The sequence below is a fragment of the Fringilla coelebs genome, assembly GCF_963513975.1.
Source record: "Fringilla coelebs genome assembly, chromosome: 6".
NCBI classification, from domain to species: Eukaryota; Metazoa; Chordata; class Aves; order Passeriformes; family Fringillidae; genus Fringilla; species Fringilla coelebs.
Window position 1 is genome coordinate 36,162,699 of NC_140034.1, and position 6,000 is coordinate 36,168,698.

General features: G+C 43.5%; 1 protein-coding gene across 4 annotated transcripts in view; it reads right to left on the minus strand.

The window, feature by feature from the left end:
• MIDEAS (mitotic deacetylase associated SANT domain protein) overlaps nucleotides 1-4,347 on the minus strand; it is a 53,578-nt gene extending 49,231 nt beyond the window's left edge. For 2 of the 4 annotated variants that reach the window (XR_014616233.1, XM_084207706.1), the window contains exon 1: nucleotides 4,249-4,301. The gene's annotated coding sequence lies outside the window, so the exon portion shown is untranslated. Of the gene's footprint in view, nucleotides 1-3,840; nucleotides 3,912-4,248 lie in introns of those variants that run through there. The other 2 variants (XM_084207707.1, XM_084207708.1) reach the window with 2 other exon arrangements.
• Between the last annotated feature and the right edge of the window lie 1,653 nt (nucleotides 4,348-6,000).

Sequence of the window (6,000 nt, forward strand, 5' to 3'; positions counted from 1 at the left end):
TACAGATTAATGAATTACATTAATTGTTATCTGGTGGTCGTCAGTTGCACAAAACACAGTAAGAAGCATCAAGAGATCCTGAAAAGCAAATAATTAATTACCAAGATCATCTCTGCATCCACATTCGAATGGTTGCTCCTAAATACCTGGACTGCATTCAAAACGCACGCATTCACAGTTTTTCCCGGTGTGCAGAGTAGAGCTTTCCCTCATAACTTTTTCTGTCTTTTTCAGTCACTGGAGTCGATCAGCAGAGCACCAAGTGCTACAGTTGGAGACTGCTCAGAAACATAAGCTGTGCAAAGCGTTGTGAAGTGCTCCTTGAGCAGCCTCCTGCTGCAGACACATGCCATTTGTGCACTGCGAGCTGCTGGATTTTCCACACAGAATGCAGCTACAAAAACTCAAATTACTACTGACCAGCCACCTCTTTCAGGGATGTCTGTAACGCATAACAAGGATTTCTTAGTTTGAAAGGCTCAAATCACATCAGGGGAACGTGTGATTCAAAGTACAAGCAACTCCCGTCTGACATAAGGCTCTCTGCCACACTTGCAATTATTAGGGAAGGTCCTCAGGATATTTCCTTGAATTAGCAGTTCATCCCTCCTATTTACAAATTGCTCAGTGACAAGTCTTCCCTTTGGATGTGACTCATGAGCATTGGTTTGCTTGTGCCAGAACCTGCAGCTTTTTGGGCATATGTTGCAAAACCTCACCACCAGAGCTCCTGCCTCCCTCACCTCCCCATTTCACACTATGAATACTCAAAGCGGTTGATTTCTCACTTCATGTCTCTTAGAATGTAACTAATTGCACTGGAGACAACATTCATATTTACTACATTTAATTTTAGCATAAACTGTAATTTACTGCAACAAGTACTAAGATTTTATGCAAAGCTCCAGAACAAAAAACCAATAAAACCAAACCAAACCAAACCAAAAACAACCCCCAAAAAATAAAAAAAACAGGGTACAAAAAAACCCAGCTCTTACCAACATTCAACATTCCTATTCCACAATTTGATCAGTAGGTTTTTTTTAAAGTGTTTGCTAAATGCTAAACTCAACACAAAACTATGTGAGTTTCTTGAGTAGAAATCCTTCAAGAACTGCTAAGCCTATAGAAAATACACACACCTTTGCAAACAGGGCCACAGGCTAGCAGATTTCCACTGTGATTCATGACAGTCCCTCTTGTCTCCTTACATGTCTGGGCATACCTCCACATACATACTATCAAAGTGGCCATTTCCAAAGAAAGGCTGCATGTCCTTAAGTCAGGGGCAGCTTAAGGGCTTGATTAGCAGCTTGACAGAAGAGTATCATGAAAGGGATGACAGGTTTGAAAATATCTCCTGTGGCTCCGCAAACACCACTGACAGGCGACCATAAGATTGAAAATGCAAAAATATAAACTAACATTTGGAGCATTTATACAGGCTTTTGAAAAGCTTGCACTGTGCTACAGCCCTCATCACTTCATATCACCACTACTTGCATGCACCTGGACAGGTTAAAGGCTAGCACAGCTACACCTTTGTTTTGCTAGCATGCACGCAAATGTATATATATCTATGACTAATTCCACTGAGAACCACAGGACAACTCAAGGACATGCAAGTTACCTACTCCTTTGTATACAAGTCCAAAGAATCCTAGCTCAACTCTCTTCCACCACACAGGTTGTGAAACCCAAAAGATTTAGCATAAGGAATGACTATTTGTATCACTACCACAAATGATTCAAATCAAATCTTTAAGAACTACTCCCGAGGTAATTTTGAGGTTAAAACATCCAGTATAACACAGATTGTCAAATTAGTTAAGACATGAAGTACAATTTCAAGAAAAATCTACAAGTAGAACATCACATTAATGCACGCATTAACATACTTCTTTCATGTTTTATTAAAACAAAATGCTCCAATAAACTTACAGAAGGATCACTAAAATCGTTTGTCAAATGACAAAAAAAAAACCCAAAGCAACAAACAAAACACAAAAAACACTGTCAGCAGATCCCTTCATTCTTCATTAACAAAGCCACATATATTTTTCATGGACCATTTTCTTGACAACCTGAGGAAACTACCAATAATATGTGTGTCTTCAGCTAAAATATGTTTTCGTTGAACACCAAGAAATTGTAAAGCAGCTTTCCATTTTTATAGTACTTTTCATTGCAGTACTCAAAATACTTTACAAGCCTTTGTGGCATTTATTAAGACATCAGCTATAATAGCTGAAGATAACGCTTCCAGAAAATTGTCTCTAATGTTAGAAAGGCCAGTATCTGAGCACCAGATCTGAAACCTTTCAGATGTCATGAATTCCAAGTACTCTCAAACTAAGCTGATAAAAATAACAGGTGACCAGCATTTCTGAAAAACAAATCTTAGGGAAATTAAGTTGTACCAAAAGAACTTGGGCATTATCATGACGTTCTTTCAAGTCTTAGTTAAAAGCCATGCTAATACAGTGTCAGTGGCACACTTTCTCAGTGCCTCATACTATCTCTCAGCCAACACTGCCTACAAGATCACTGAACTAGATGCAACTTTTAAGTTAAACTTGAAAAAGCACGCTCTGAGTGAGCATGCTTTTTTCTCTGGTCTGGTAGTTCGTTCAAGCTCTAAGTTTTTGTGGCCTGACACAGAAACTCTTCTGAATGCTCTTCTCTCCATTTCCAAGCCAGCTAGCTGAACTGCAATTGCTTTATTTTAACATAGGTCTTTTTCCACACAAGCACACAAAAAAATTGACCAGAGCAAGAATTACACTAAATGTGCAGGACTGTAGCAAACCTGCTTAGATTACACCTTGCATATAATCACTTTAGAAACATGAACCCGCAGATTCAATGAGCTTTCAATTTCTGTCCGCTGTGATTTCAGAAACTGCTAGTGGCGTTACTGCTGAGTATTTCAGATCTGTGATTTCTGCGATCAGCCTCACTCCACTTCTACCTTCCTCTTCTAATTCTGTGAAGTCAGTCTAAGAGGAACGTGGCAGTTCAACGCAGAACACATTCTCTTTTTAGCATTTGCAATGCAAAACTAGGTTTTGTTCGGTACAGAAATCTTGCACAATAGCCTGTGTATACGTATTCGTTCCAACAATGCTGTCCTATGCAATCACTCTGTAATTACACACAGTCATAAAGCTGCTGCTGTTGCTGCTTGGAACTGCAGTCTCGCCCTCCAAACAACCTAATAGTCTCTGCATTAGGACATTTCTTTTCCTCTCTTCCCCTCCCTTAACTGCTTGCTCCAGTACAGATGGCCTTTACACTAAGCTCAAAGCACGTAGCCGGAATGAAATCAAGTTATTATTAAAAAATTAGATGTTTTTAAAAGAATGTAAAATAAATCTCTGTTGAGTAAACAGAATATTTTGCTAATTCTGCAAGCTGCAACCACACAAGACTTTATAAACCAAAAATAAATCCTGCTTACGCCCGTTTAAAAAAAAACCGTAACTATTATATAAGACTCTCACATACGCGCGTAGGTGTATTGTCAGCTTTTACTGCTAAACTGCAACGAATCGGTCTTTTGCAGTTGCTGCCAGAAAAGAGCTGTACACTTGAAGCACGGGATTTTTCAAAAATTATCTAACAAATTCCTCCCCACCCCCCTCCACTGCGTAAACCCCAGCAGAGCGATCCGACCCTCGCCACGATGCGCGCTGAGCGGCGGCCGGGATCCGGCGGCTCCTGCGCAGCACCCGGGGCCCCGCACACGCCGGGCTGCCCCGGCTCCGCCACGCCGCGAGCAAAGAGAACCTCCCCCCGCCCCAAACCAACCCACCAAAATTCCATCCGCAGGCAGCTCACCCGGACACAGACACATCCTGAAAGCAGCGCTGCAGCCAGGCAGCCGCCAAGAAACCCCTCTGGAGGGCTCGTAACAACTCAGGCTACGGCAGGAGGCGACGGCTCAGCAGCCGAGCTTGGTGCCCCGCAGCAGGCGGGCCGGGAGTGCCGCTGCCCCGGCGCCGTGGGGCTGCACGGCCCGCGCGCGGAGCCAGCCGCCCTCGTCACCTCCACAGGTACTTCTGCTCCTCATCCTGCACCCAGCACCCACAAACAAAGCACGCACCACCACCCCCAAAAGAAACGCCCCAGGAAAGACACCCCCTCTCCAAAATGGCAGGAAAACGGAAGCAAATCGTGCAAATTTAAAAAAAAATAAATAAACGCGCGGAAAAGAGGAGAAGGAAGAAAGAGAACGTGCTGGCTCACCTGCGCAGCCAGGCACGGCGGGCGCCGCGGGGGAACGTGGAGCGGCTGTTTGCAGAGGGGGGCGGGAGCGAAGAAGGAGGGGGGAAAAAAAAAACAAACTTTGTTTCTTTCTCTCCGGGACTCAGCGAAAGCGTCACTTCCTAGTGCAGTAAGCGGGGAGGCTCCCGGGCCCGGGCTCCTCAACTCCTCCTCCTCCTCCCGCCTTCCTCCTCCTCCCTCCGCGGCGCAGCTCCCCGCCGGCCCTCAGCGCCTCATCCCGCACGGGCCTGGGCCCCCTGCCCTTGTCCACAGATCTCGGCTTGACCTTCTGCGCTTGGCTGTCGCTGCTGTTGGCAACGAAGGAGAGGAAATCCCCAACGAATGAGGGGTGGGCAGAGAGTTTGCAGCATTGATTTGAAAGCCAAGCCCTGCAAAATACTGCCGTGTCCAATACTCGGCGGAAAGCGCCGCTTTGATGCCCCTAGTTCAGAGCCAGCCTCTTCAGCGAGATAAGGCTTCCTGTCCTTTTTCTCTCTAAATAAAAGCAAAGAAAGAGCTTTTGGTTTTTAAGGAAACCCTTGTACCAAAGGAAAACATGCTTTTCTGTTTCCCCCTTTCGGTCCCTTTTCTCACTTTTTCAGAAGAAAAAGTGGGAAAAAAAAAAAAAAGGAAAGGAGAAAGGATGTTAGTCCAATGCAAATCCTCAGGTCATGTCTATATTGTTGGCTGATTTACCAGCACCTGAAATTTACTTTCACGATAACTCATACTTCTAAGATTTCTAAAAATGTCCAGCTCCTCTTCTGGAATATGGCTTCCTCTGCTGCCTTGGTCCGAGAATAAAAAACATAGTGTGCTGACAAATGCAGGCACGCTACTCTACCCTACTAAGGCAGGAAATGAAGAAGCTGCTTCGACATTGCTCCCTCTGTAGACTGTTCTGCTACTAGAGTTTGTTAACAATCAATGAAACTTTTAGATTATAAAATAACCTTTAGACAGCATTCACAGATTGGACTCACATTCAGTGAAGCGTCGAGCAACATGAAAATGCCAAACATTTTTCTTCAATGTGCACGTTGCCACATGTTTACCTTCATCCAGGCTCAGATCATTCAGTGCACACAGCAGCATTGCTGGATTTTGGGTTTTTTTTCCAGACCAGGAGGGCAGTTCCCTTCCAGCATGTCTTGCCTTATAGAGCGAAATATAGAAGTAATTTTTGCACTGCTCACTGTAGTTCATGTTTCTTTCACAATAGCTCCTTGCAGAACTTTTTACCAGGGAAGCTCAAGATGTGTAGAAACAGGAGCCCAGAGAAGTGACTTGCCTATGACTACAGATGCATAACCAGGTTACTCTGATGAGTCCCAGGTCAGCAGTCTAATTACCACACCCAATCTTTTCCTGTCATAGTGCAGAGGATAACAGTGAGACACATGGTGGTGAAGAGCAAAATAGTAGCCACAGGTACTACTGGTAAAGGTTTTTTTCTTTCACAACCAGAGGTATCATTTGATGCAACACTGTCTCAATAGGACCTTCAAGGAAAACTCTGCTAGATCATCATTAATACATTTGCTGTTCCAAACTCATGATAGACAGGAACAATAGATCAATAACTATTTAAATCAATACAGAAAGAATATTCCCAGATATTCACAAATAACCTAATATGTAAAGCAAACATAAATTATTGAACATATAGTAACTAGCTGTAGTCAAAGGCATACAACTCATTAGTTTAATTTACCCTAATAAAGATTGAAAAGA